Source organism: Bacillus rossius, chromosome 12 (genome assembly GCF_032445375.1).
Source record: "Bacillus rossius redtenbacheri isolate Brsri chromosome 12, Brsri_v3, whole genome shotgun sequence".
NCBI lineage: Eukaryota > Metazoa > Arthropoda > Insecta > Phasmatodea > Bacillidae > Bacillus > Bacillus rossius.
In genome coordinates this window covers 45,124,886-45,138,877 of record NC_086339.1, presented here as the reverse complement: position 1 = coordinate 45,138,877, position 13,992 = coordinate 45,124,886, and the positions used below count along the sequence as shown (strand labels likewise).

General features: G+C 35.1%; 1 long non-coding RNA gene across 1 annotated transcript; it reads left to right on the top strand.

Annotated features, from left to right (window-relative positions):
• Positions 1 to 290: 290 nt before the first annotated feature.
• LOC134537219 (uncharacterized) lies at positions 291 to 4,067 on the top strand. The gene is made up of 3 exons (XR_010075978.1): positions 291 to 363; positions 1,856 to 1,937; positions 3,964 to 4,067. It is a non-coding gene; the product is annotated as an uncharacterized LOC134537219 (long non-coding RNA).
• Positions 4,068 to 13,992: the final 9,925 nt, after the last annotated feature.

Genomic DNA, 13,992 nt, shown 5'->3' with positions numbered 1-13,992 from the left:
ATTCGCACAGTCATTAGTACGTACTTACAATTTTTTCTTCAGGCCTTTAAAATCATAATAGAAAGAATGAAACACTAATACACATAGTAAATGTGACTCCATGACTACGCATAAGTTGTGTGAGTAATTTTTTTTGCAATACCTGTGGGCCCTGGGAACGATGCAAGTAAAATAATGTGGTGTTACAGAAGGGCACGCGATCAGATTATGCCGCGAGGGACTTTAAGATCCTGCTCCGGACACTGAAGGAGAGTCAGTGCCTTGTGGTCGTCATTCTGCTACCCCCTGTGCCCCGCTTCCCCCCGGGCAGCAGGCAGGAGCTGTACCGAATGTGGCTCAACTGCCACATGCAGAGAACAGCAGGTAAATTTCCGCCATGTTAGCATGTTCTTCAGTTGGTAGAAAAGAATTTTAATTTGATTGTTAATTCAGTGCGCCTTTTGAATATCAACGTTGGGGTCATTAAGAACCTATTGGAACAATGAACTGAGAATTTATCTTTTCAGCACGCCAAACCTTGGGAAACATGATTTTTAAATAATAATCATTAATGTAAACAGTTTATTAACCTATAAATGTGAAATTAAATTATTTAGAATTACAAGGTTAGGGAATATTCGGCAGCAAAATCCTTTAAGCCATTCGTTATAGGTAAACGAGTTGAAGTTTGTAGGAAAAAAACCAATAAAAGAAAATATCTAATTTTTATAAGCACAGTATGTCCGTAAAGTCCCAGGACAATTTCAGGCGGTCTCAGGAAAGTAATGGAACAATATATAAATATGAATAAAAGGAAAACTCTACAAGATTTGATAACTGTTCAATGCAGTTCGATGTGACCTCCATTTGTTGCTTAACAAATACTGAAATATAATCTAGTTCTTCCCACACATGATTAAGTGTGATGTTGCTAGGTCTGGAGATCGAACTGGCCGTACCTCGACAGCGCCCATGCCTTTCCACCCCTGAGAGAATGATCTACCATGAAACCCACGCAGAGGTTTCTTCTTCTTTGTCGAAGTTTTCACACTTATATCTCGTTTCATTGCTTCCCTGTTTAGGATCAAGCGTGCACCATGATTTTACGGACACACTGTACTTTACTGATCAGCCTTTGTGTTAATGGTTACGCTGCAAAGGGGAGCGTATGGTCTTTTGTAAAGGAGGAGGGGGGGTGTGTGGTAAGGACCTAACGTGTGCCCCCGGTCAAGCATGTAAGGTACATTATCTAAATGAACTCTTGCAAGTTATTTCGATAACACAAAGTGAACTGGACAGTATGTTTGGTATGTTCGGCACACATTATACGAATATGAAAATATACTTCGACTTAGAACTTAGTCTCAATAATTACAATTTGAATGCCTACAATGACCAATTTTATCAGTATTTCGAATGTACAGTTAGGACAAGATGTAAAGCACCTGGAAAACATTAATCATGCTTGACAGTTCGTGGTGCTGATCACACAGATTCACACTTCAAGAACTAATTGCCTTACATTATTAAGTATTGGAAATGGGATAATGAAATTACGAAAGAGATGTCAGTGCAGGTATTTTCACGTGTGATTAAGTTAGATAGGCTCCTTCCTTCTGAACTTTTTGTTGTTTGATTTTAAGAGGATGTTTGTCGAAGTAAGTAGCTCTTCCATACAGAGCGGGAGGAACACATCATATATTTCAACTGTAATGCCTGAAAACCGTACAACATTATATATATTTGCTGTTTGTTGAAAAGTTAGGATTTATTGATTTTGCTATCGGGTGTTGCTGTATTGTAAACTAGGAAAATAATTAGGTTAGACGCAGTTCCCAAAATACAGTTATTTATTAATGTAATATTTTCTTTTCAGAAAGCATGAACTTCCGCTCTCTTTCCATAGATGGAATATTTCGCAGTTCGGATGGGTCTGTGAGGTCGGAGTTTTTCGAGAGGTAAGTTGCCTACAGAACACTTTATAATGTAATACACTTGTTTGACTTATATGTTCAAGGAATAATACAAGGCGTTTCATAACACCATTTTCAATCTTGACATAACGTTTCTATCTCCCCTCACTGGCTTTTAAAATTGATTAGCGAATCAGTTGTAAGATACTTGTTTATGTGTTTCTGAGAAAGCAGGGAATCAAATAAAATAGCAAACATTTTTTACATAACTTTAGATAAGCATATATTTATGTCAATGTGTCAACTTAATGTGTTATGTATATCGTATATATTTATATCATCTTCCCCCATTGTTCATTGTAACAACAACAATAACTGTCATTCGGAAAGTAATTTGTCTATTCCGGAAATATTGCCTCGTATTTGTCAAGTTATTTTAACATTTAACTCATCTCTGAGTATGGGTTGAATGTAATAAATTAAGGCCTGTACAGAATTTTTCATTTTGAATGTTCATAATGCAAATAAGTTACGGAACCATGGTCGCCTGCAGGAGTGGACGGTCCCTAACGACTGGGATGATAATGGATGAACTTTAGTTGGGTGTGGGTGCCGGGGGTATAGGCTACCGAAGGAGAGAGGGACTTGCGCCAAACACAGTTTTAAACTTAGGTTAGGAAAAGGAATGTAACTCTGGCTCTACGACTATGTCGACGATCTTAAAGGGTTTTGCCAGAGAACTGCAGAAAATAAATTTTTAAAACATTAAACGAGAATGTACATTACACCTTTGCTGAAGTTCATTCTTGCAGAAACATTCCCCTTCAACTTAGCTATCATCAATTACTACGTTTGGCACTAATACGCAGCGGCCGATTGCAAGGAAGGTTGGATATCATGGTAGCCGAACACAACACTTCCACTATTCCTGGGATTACTCACGAGATTTTCCTTGTTTTGAATTTGAATAGTTACATATTCAATAACTGATTTCTGAACGAATGTACGTATTTTTTCACTCAAGAAACTGTTATGAAGTTATTATCCAGTGAGAGTGTTAATGACCTTTTTTGTTTGAAATGAAACGACTCTAAGCATACTTTTAATTACTAAATTTATTGGGTGTTTTATTGATAGTTTTTATGGAAATAAGATATATAATGAAATTAATTTATATTTACAATTTTTTGTCATGTTTCATAATTGACAAATGGGATAACTTCTTGGCGTTCATTCACGAACATACCCAATAATCAGAAATATAACTCCCACGAAACTAACCAAATACCGCGATAAACTGCAGACCTAACGTCTTGCAGCTGTTTTAACTCGGTTGATGAGTGGCGTGAGAAACGGGTTGTGTAGTTCCTTTCCTGGTAACACGTTGGTGTATCTAACCTGGAAGCCCAACTCACAAGATGTTTGACCAACAAATCAAGCCTGCAGATTCGAAATGTTTTATTCTATATAGTAATAACTTTATAATGAACATAACACTATAATTTTGTCACGATGTCAATTGCAACAAAATTAATAGTCATTTCTCAGAAGAAATTTGTCTGCGACTACGACAGCTATTTCTAAGGATATGCGAACGTTTTCTTGCACAATGTTGTTTTTATATGTATATATACACGCACACATATATACATATATATATGTACACACACATACACACACACACACATATATATATATAAATATATATATATATATAAATATATATATATAAATATATATATATAAATATATATAGACATATATGTGTGTGTGTGTACATATATAATATAATATTGTTGAATAGTTTAATACCTTTTTAAAATAAAATTTTATGCTATTTGAATCCAAAGTGAGTAGTAGTCCACTGAATATTAATTACTTGGTCTTTCTAAATCCACCATTCAACAGCTATTCCTACTATGTATTCGTCTTTGTAGTGATTGCTATTTGCATGATTGTGGTAATATTTATCTGACAAGAACAAAGAATATCATGTTTAATGAATTATTGTATAATTTTTATTGCTAAGTTATATATTTTTACTTCAGTACTATTATGTGTTCATTTACAGGTACATGGGAGCCAAAAGAAAACCAGACAACCTGCACTGGAACCAAGAAGGCATGGGAGCAGTAGTGAGATTTTTGAAACAAATTTTATGAAATATATATACATATGGACACACATTAAATAAAATAATTTCCTACTTTATTATTGTTAACAATAATTGGAATTGAAACATTTTAGCATTGAAAAAATATATATTTTGTTAATTTTGCATTGTGTTTCTTTACAAGTGTTGGCTTGAAATTCCTAACACCATTAAACCTAAAACTCTATGATGCAAGTGAAATGTTATCTAAAAGATGCCCTATACATGGCTTTGTCCTTCTTACCTTTTATCACACAAGAAATGAAAAATTTAAAATTTCAATTTTTTTCTTATTTCAAAGTCTTATTTTAACGATATGCAGTTCCATGTTTTTAGAATTACACAAATGTTTCTGAAATAGTTTGGTGAACATTGCAAATCTATAACGAAGTTTTAAATTTTGTTATTAGCACGGCCTTGCCGCACCGTTGGAATTGTTCCGTTCCATCACAGGCTGTTGGAGAGAATCCATTTTGCAATGGATTTGGTGTCCTCCCGACCCAAAGTGTTGCAAACTGCGAAGACCAAAATATAATTTCCTTTTGCAATGTCTAGCAAATACTCATATTCTTCAAATTTTCTGTTGTTGAAAACATTGGATATGAAATTGGTAAAACAGAGAGATTAAACAAATATTTTCCCATGTGGCAAATACGAGGAAAGCGTTGACCCCTACACGAATTTTTACAGACAGATATCATTTAAGTGCACAATGGTACTGTGACCAAGTATTGACTTAGGTGGAAACCTGCTGGTCCAGTAAACGGTAATCTCGTGTGTCCATCTATCTAGCCCAAGTGTTGACAGCCATTGGAGATTTATTAATTTAAGTGTGGAGCGTTACAAATTTAATATTTGTACATTATTTATAAGGCTTAATGTTGGGGGATGGTGATTAAAAGTTGAACAACTTATTATTATTTGTATGATTATTGTCAGTCTGCGATGTTACATATTACATTTACATATAGTTGAAGTGCGAGGGGAGCATCAAAGACATAAAGACATACATTATCTGCATCCTATCTGAACCACGCTTTACGCTATGAGCACTGAAAGTCTACATCCCGCGATAGCTGAGGTAGTGATGTCGACCGACGGTCGCACGTCTGGCTCGTGGTTTCGATCCTCGGCTGTGGCATTTTGTTGGACGGCTCCTGGCTGCCGTCCTGGTGCTGGCCTCGCCGACGGCCGCTCGCCGCCGTCCTCCGACTTCCCCAGCAGCCTCCTTCTGGGAGTCCTGACTGCCGTGTTTATCGTCGAGTCCGCGGCGTTTTGACAATCATTGTTCCCACTGCTCGTTCGCTACAACGGCCGCTCTCGTCCTTCGTCGCCGAGGCCGTGTCCCACTATCATTTCTGACAGTGGTGTAACTGCTGAAGCCTCGTGTTTGTGTTGACTAGCGGCACTTCCTTGAGGCAGCGCGCCAATGCGCTCCGAGCGAGTCATAACACGATGCACATTTAAACTTACATGAGTATATGAAGTGAAATGAAATCATTACATGGCTCATTTATTGTACTTTCATTTCATTCATATATTTCAGGGTAGCAGTGACGTATTCGTTTACATTTTCTGAGATTCCTAAGTTATGTCTACGAAGCTTTTTTCAATGCATTATAAATATGTGTATTTAAGACTAACGTGATTTTTAAGTGAAATTCAGTATTCGCATTACAAGAAAGATGAAAACGAACAAAACAACTATTTTTAAGAGACTATAATTTTTGTTATGTGTTTTTAGATATCACTGCAGCTATAATCTGAGTGTTAAAATGTTAAGCACGGCAGGAATGGAAGGCGCTTGAACAGTCTGCTTGAGAAACCATTATGGACCGATTAACGTATTTCCTCCCCCCCCCCCCCCTTCCGAACGGCTTTTCCCGTGTTGCAAAATCCCGGCTGCGGTTTCGGGAATTACACATTACTTGTGGCGACGTGTGAGGTCATATTGGCGACGGTTCAGTTTAAAATCGATTAGGAAGGAAATTACGTTGGCACAACAAAAGTGGTAATATATCAGTAAATGTCCCCTGGCATCAGTGACAGGTTAGGAGTCTGGAAAAACACATTAGCTGTAATATGTGTATTTTCATGGCACATGAAACTCTTAATGCGAGCAGACAGGCCACATCACTTACGGCCCAGGAAAGGGGGGTGGGGATGACAAACATTGTGAAACCGCATGCAAGGAAGAGCATTCAGGTGGGCAAAATATTGTATCGTCCAAAAGGTAGCGTGGTAGAGCGGTACATGTTGGTGATTAACCGAATGCTACGCACCGTGTGGTTCCTAAACACACTTATGAAATTTCACGTAGGCAACACCACAGAGAACGTCGGTACAATCGTGGAAATTGCTGCATCAGGGCCTCGAAAAGTAGATGATAACATAGTATTAATATGTATTACATTTCCTGGGAGCTCGGGCGTACTGTCATAGCGAGGGGGGGGGGGGGGTTCCACAAGCAAATAGGTTTGACGTTGGACACCGGGGAACTGGTCCTAGCAAGGAAGGTTAACATACTCTCAAAGATGATGTATTTCTCTTAAGCAGGGGGAGGGGAAAAAGACCCCCGACTCCCCCATCAAGTACACTGTACTTATATCAGTAAGTTAAGTAGTAAAATGTGCGAAGTGTGTAAAATTAGAGACGATACATGTTAGAATGCCAAGTGTTTTCATCTACTCGCATCGTCGCCGCCGAGCTTGAGGCAGTCGCACAGCACTGAAAGCTACTCCTGTTAGATGATGCGTGATAACTCCCCATCCACAATGGCTAAAACCCTGCATGTGTATGGAGCGAATATATTTAAGCTTTGGCGTAAGATGAACTTACGAGTCTTCCCTTCCTGGACCCATTACAAACACACTTAGCTTGAACATGGATTTAAAAAAAGCAACTGAAATGTGTACCTGTCAAGCTATGATGTCACACAGCTACGCACATGAAGAATATACATGGCTTCAGAGGGTTGCGCTCTTATACCTCGGTGGTCTTCAGTTAAGCCAAGCCAAGCAGGGGTTTACAACTTCCTATCCCCTTCACATAAGCAAAGTCTTAGCAATAATGAAAGCAAGGATCAGTTGCGTTCTTACCCTGATCGAGATTGGTGTGGGCATAGTGCTGATATATCTATTGAATGCTTCATTCCATCACAGAATGTCGTTGCAGAATATTGGCTATAATGAGCAGGAGATTTGGTAAGCTTTCATACCTATGTACAATGATTGCATTGAAGTATGAAACACGAAAATTAATACAGTAGTTCATAATTCTGTTGTTGATAATTATTGAAAGTAATTAAAAATTTAGACATGAGAAGACTAAAACGCACGAAGAGTAATTATACAGCTTATAATTAGGGTAATATAGCTATTTATAATGTTAACATCTCAAAAAAGTTAATTCCTGTATTTTTACGAAAAATATCTCTTGAAATCAGTTGCCAATAACTTGACTGTAATTTTTCAAGATGGATGATGTAAATTTGTATACATCATGTGATTCTTGCCCACATGAAAATAGTATTTTTTGAGATACTGTTATCAAATATTTTTTCAAACAGGAAAACAGTATTCGAAAAGTAAGCAAATAGACTGTTATGTTGTATAATGCCTATGTGCGCCTTGTTTTCTAGAAAGCTTTTCAGAGAACGGTTTACACTTCGGAGGTACAGGGACCACACCGAAGCATACATACCCGGGTAAGAATTAAAGCGCTGGATTACTGCGGACACTGTTTTTTTAGTTAAACGGTAGTTTTATTGTAGTGTGAAACTGAAAAAATATCTGTCATTTTGCTTGAAAAATTCTATCCCACTCACAAAACGAAATAAGCAATGTAAAGTTGTGTGTGACCCATGGTGACGTGTAAAAAAAGATACAAATATGCGGTATTTATTGATAATAAATGTATTGTGGTATATCACACAATACCTGAAAAAATTCATATTGAGAAATAAGTATTCATACACACAAACATGTACGTGTCTGAGTTGAGGATTCATGTAAAGTTGCATTCAAATTATGTTATTCCACATGCTTTTTTTTTTTTTTTCCATTTTGAAGTATATACGAAGGTCGATCCATGAAGTTCCCATCAATTTTACAAATAGACAATATTGTATATTCTCACAAAAATTTACATAGTTGGAAAGAAGTAACTTTGCTTTAATTTTCTTCATTATTTTCATCTTTTTCAATGCATTTTTTGTAGACGGTGCTCCAATTTCCGTATCCTAATGTAGAACTCCGCCGCCAACCCGTTGAGGAAGACTTTCACCTCTTCTTTGACTTCTTCGCCGCCCCAGAAGCATTGGCCACTCAAGTTTTCCTTTAACTTGGGGAACAAGTGATAATCACTAGACGCGAGGTTCGTACTGTAAAGTGGGTGGGCCATTACAGTCCACACAAAGTGTGCCAAAAGTTCCTGGGTTTGACGGGAGACGAGAAGTCGGGCGTTGCCGTGAAGCAGTCTTACACCGGCTGTCAGTCGTCCTCGCCGGCGGTTCTCGATAGCTCGCCGGAGTTCTCTTAGTGTCTGAGTTGGTTGTTGTCCCAGGTTCCATGAAATCGATTAGCGTATCCCCTTACGATCCCGAAAAACAGTATCCATGACTTTGCCGGCAGAAATTTGTTCGAACTTCTTTGCGACTGATGACCCTGAGTGATGCCACTGTTTGGATTTTTGTTTTGTTTCGGGAGTGAAATACGAACATTAGTTTCTTTCTTATAATAGATTACAGTAGGACCTTATATTTAATATATAGGACAGCAAGACCATTACTTAGTACTCAGTTTTTAGCTGAGGTACGGATTAACGAACGTGTGCTGGGAAACAATATTAAAACAGCATGCATTTATGAAGATGATGCTCCGGGTCAATATATATATATTTTTTTTGCAAATTAGATAGTATTACGGTTACTTATAAAATGGTATAATTACACTACAAAACATTCATTGGTTACGGATCACTTAACCTTTTCAGTTCATTTGTTCAGTGAAATAGACATTTTATATATCCATCCTACATGTACTTTCTAAAACTTTGGGTTCATGTGTATCTACATACAGTGGACATTATACTTCATGCCTATTTTAATTGTACTTCAGATTCATTTCAAAATCTATATACTTTTCGATTATTCCTACACAGCAAGAAAATCTAATATTTAGTTTAATAATTATTACAATCAAACGGTTGAAATTAGTGGCATGCTAGGAAGTATGATGGAAAGGGTTTAGTCAACTTGTATTTCTTTTATATAATTAATGAAATGATCGTACACAAATTAAATTTTTTAATGTTCAACTAGATATTTAATATGACAATAAAAGTACACAATAAAATAAAGTAAAAAAACTGTCAACAAATAATAACGTAATACTTTGTAGCTTTATAATCACTTCGCGCCTTACCAATGCTGTATGTATTTTACCCTGCATTGTAGAAGTTGTAGGCCTGTGTTTAGTTCGGAGTAATATGTCGATTAAATCCTTGTTTGTGATATTAATGACGTTTTTAAAATTTCTGTTTTTTCTTTTGCTTGTTGCAGGATAAATCGAAAATCATTGATTTTTCTGTATTAGACAGTTATATGGCTAAATTGTAAACTATTCTATTTGTAATTAGAGATCTCCATCTCTGAAGGAGGTAATAAAAATTGTCAATATTCTTTTAAAATAATTCACTTCAAAAATACAAATTAATCAAGCATAAGAAAATATATTGTGTACCTGGATTCATCCCTTGAGAGGCAAAAATAGGTAAGTTTTGTTTTTCAGTTTAATAGGTGCATGTCTTCAAGTAATTAAGCATGATACATAACATTGTTTGAAATACAAAAACACAAAAGTATTTTATTTATGTATTTATTTATTAATATCCTGTTGAGACTTGTTTTTCCTCGAAACCATAAGGTGAACATGTCACTGACATATTTACAGTCTTAAATACACATACTGTTTTACATACACATACAGTTTTACATACAGACACATAGCTTTCAAGATAACTACGTAGTAATGAAATTATTCATATTAAATGAATTACTAGTATAAAATTTCTTTTATATAAACCACTTTTACAGGCTTGACATGAAATAATTTCTACATTTCATAATTAAGTATATACTGAAATATAAACTTTATATTTGTGTACTTATATAACTTGAAAATATTAAGAAATTAAAAAAAAAAAGCAGATTACGGGATATTGTTGTTAGGCAGTGTAACTGCACAGATTAGTCTTATCCGCCCCACAATTATTACCTTCTTTCGGCAATAAACGCCATAAATTCTTCTCAATTGTAAAATGTATGAAATGAAATTGTATTTTAACAGTATCTTTATATTTGTCTATATTTATTATTTCCATTATTTTGTAAGGCAAAGTGTTAAAAAGTACTCTGCCAATGCGCTGTATTTCTGTTGCTTGGGTATAAGTTTATTGCATCCTCGAGTGTTATGATAATGGGCACCTTAGTTTCTTTCAAATTTTTTTTTGTATCTGTTAGCAAATAAATAAACTTTTGTACATGCATTATTAATCCTAATGTTTTAAATTATTTTCTGGAACTGAATTTTTTGGTTTTCTGCTGTATTGATTTTGTAGTTTCCCCAGTGATTATACCTTGATACTAACCACGATCTTTACGTTTTGCGAATTGCAAACCCTAAGGTGTGAATAGGGATAATTTTGGTTTCAGGATTAATCATTTCCACATTATAATTGATTTAGGAATTGTAAGTAATTAAGTGAAACAATAATAAATGTACGAAAACTAACAAACAATTTTATCATTACTCGGAATCTAACCCAAAGTTTCATTAAAGGGGGAGGTGTCTTTTTAGAACAAATAACCCACAACTGCAATTCTATTGAAACTGGAAGATACTAAAAAAAACTTCGGGAGTTGCACACTCCTTATTTTTGCGTGTATTGAAAGTGAGTTTCAATGAGGTGGTACCGCGACAGCGACTATCCAAGTAAGACGTAAATGTAATAGTGGAAAAGATAAAAATGATATGTTACTTATTAGCAAGATCCCGCCCGTAACGGGTGCAATAGGATAAAGTTTGGTTTAAAGAAAGAAATAATGTTTCTAACGTTATATTACAAAAAAAATATGTCCTTATTAAATAAAGTTAACTGAAGGAAAAAACAAGAACAACGTAAATAATATACAATGTATAGCAGTACTTTTTATCATTGCAATGTTTAACTCCTACAGCAGGAAAACGGGGGCGCGTTCCTTTTTTCAGTGATAAATAATACATGCAAGGAAATAAGGATGAAGGCGAGAAATATACCAAGAAACACGTTGGCCAATTTAAGATTACATAAGTTTTAACCTTAATCGCTATTCTATATTCAACCGCAGAAGGGACGAAAATATGGTAAATTGTTTCATTCAAGAAGTCGTATTTCTGAAGGTAATTGAACGCAGTATAAGAAGTACGACTTATAACCATGCAAAATCTGCAGGAATTGTTTTTCACTATTTGTTTCAGTTCTTTTTGAAATATGAAATATTATAAGCGTGGTTTTAACATAATAAGGTAACATATTGAACCAAATCAAAAAGTTTAAATACCGGAAGTGATATGTGAATAAACCTTAATCTACCTAATCTTATAAAACATTTACTGAAATATCACTTCTGCAATTGTAACACTGGTTTCTATTACTGAAAAATTTAAAGAAATTAATCCATTATATTTATCATGAGTTCAAATCGTGTCTTACCAATATTCGCATAAATTTATTATAATTATTAAGGATTTCACATTTCCCGGGAAAAGAAAAGGGTTAAGTGGGATCAGTTTGGTTTATGTTCTGGTAACGGATGTTTCAATGTTTCATAGTTGCGAATTTTTACATTGGAATCTGTTTGGTGGAAAAAAGGAGACGGATATGAATGTTCGAGAATTTGTTGAAGTGAAATATAATAATTATTCTAAGAATTAAATACGATAATACGTAGGAAAAGAAAGTTAATGTATGTACTCTATATTTAAAATCAATAAACTATTGTAAAAAATATACTTAGATAAAGGGAAGAATATATTAAGTAAGATTATTTCGTTATTACAAGGTATGACCTGTTGCATTAAATTAGTTAAAATGAAATAGGAGGGTGTTTGAAAGGTTTTTATGCATGCATACGTCATTAAATTAAAAAGAAGTGAAGTGTGATTTCAAGGTAAGCTATATCGTACACACCAAATGGAAGTCTTAATATCAGGTACTTGCTCCACACTGAAAATTAAGAAAAAAGCCAGTGGATGATCTCAAAAAGTACCATTCGTAAACAGTTTTGCTATGAAATAAAACTTTTATGCACCTGACAATTAATTGGGTCCATTTTTCAGTAAAAAAGTTAGTCACCAAACAAATTCTTCTCTTTCAATGGTGATGCCAGTAATACCCTGAAATTAAGCGAGCAAGGCCGCTAGTTATTATCTAGTTAATCCATGTTATCATAAGCCCAAGTTTTGTTATGTGGAAGTGTTAATCTTTATTTGCTAATGTAATGTTACTTAATATGTAAATATGTCCGTGTAAGCGACCAACAGAGGCCTTACACAAAGCAAACAACAAATGGTGGTTTGCCAAAAAGTAAACACGATACGAATTTCCAGACAGTATTGCAGCTGTCAGACAGGATTATTTGCCGCAGCGGTGTCTTGCAAGTAGTTGAGCCGGTATCAGAATCCAGCAGGTGGAGGTGCATCTCCAACCCATAGTCACTAAAGGCCGTCTACAATTGTCTGAACCTGTGCGTGGTCCGTGCCTTCGCCCACATGACGCATGACGTCAGAGGGTCACGTGGACCATCAGCGAAGTGTCTTTCGGACCAATGTTAGGACATTTCAATTGCAGACGGGACTTAGAGACGTCCAGTTTCTGCTTTAACTACTGTTATACCCAAGGGTATAACGGGCATACAAATTTATTTGGCAGAAGACGAGAAAGAATTCATTACTCCATTCACACGATACCCAGGATGCTAACAGAAAACAAGCTTAGGCATATGCCGACCATGAGCAAGGATTTGTTGGGATGAACATTTAACCCAATACATTTTAAAAATTGTGTAACCTTGTAAACGATTATTGAGATTTTCTCTCCCGAACTTCAATTGCAAAAAAAAAAAAAAAAAAAAGATTACTTATGTATTTGAAATCAAGTTCTAAGCCATATTGAAATAAACAAAATTGATTTTACATTTGTAGGCTAGTTTAGAAAACAATAACAATATTATAAAATTCAGAGGACAAGGGAATTTGGATTTGGTTCAACGTATTTTATTTGTGATAAATATTTTATTTTACATTATCGGAAAATTTATCCAGTGTTAATTTGCTGCTATGAAAGTAATAATAAAAAAAGACTACCATTAATATACTTTATATGTTACATGATTACTAACTTAATAAACTACCTTGAATAATAGCAACTAAAAATAATTTGTTTCCAAGTTAAACCAATGGATACACGATTCTCATTGTAAGCAACTTGGTTTTTGGGTTGTAGCCGCGTCCTTGTCGAATTAATTAACTGCTCCGTAATGATGGCGACTGCAATGCCGACAGCAACGTCGGTAAATAATTCAAGGACGCTGCTACAACCCATATTAACTTGTACCATAATTAAAGAAAAATTATTTAAGATTTCCATTTGGGCTAGCATGTGTAGGATTACTGTAAAGTATTACCCTATTCATTAACAATATGGATATAGACGTAGGTTTTTAAATTATAAATTATTTATGTATTAATTACTAGTGAACAGTAATTATTATTTCAATTGAAAATATATTCCTAACTAGTATCAATTAATAAAACCAAAAGTATTGATACATATTTGCTTAAAGCCGAATGCAAATAATTAGTAAACTTATATATGAAATTGATTATGATACGCCAAGGACGGGGTTTA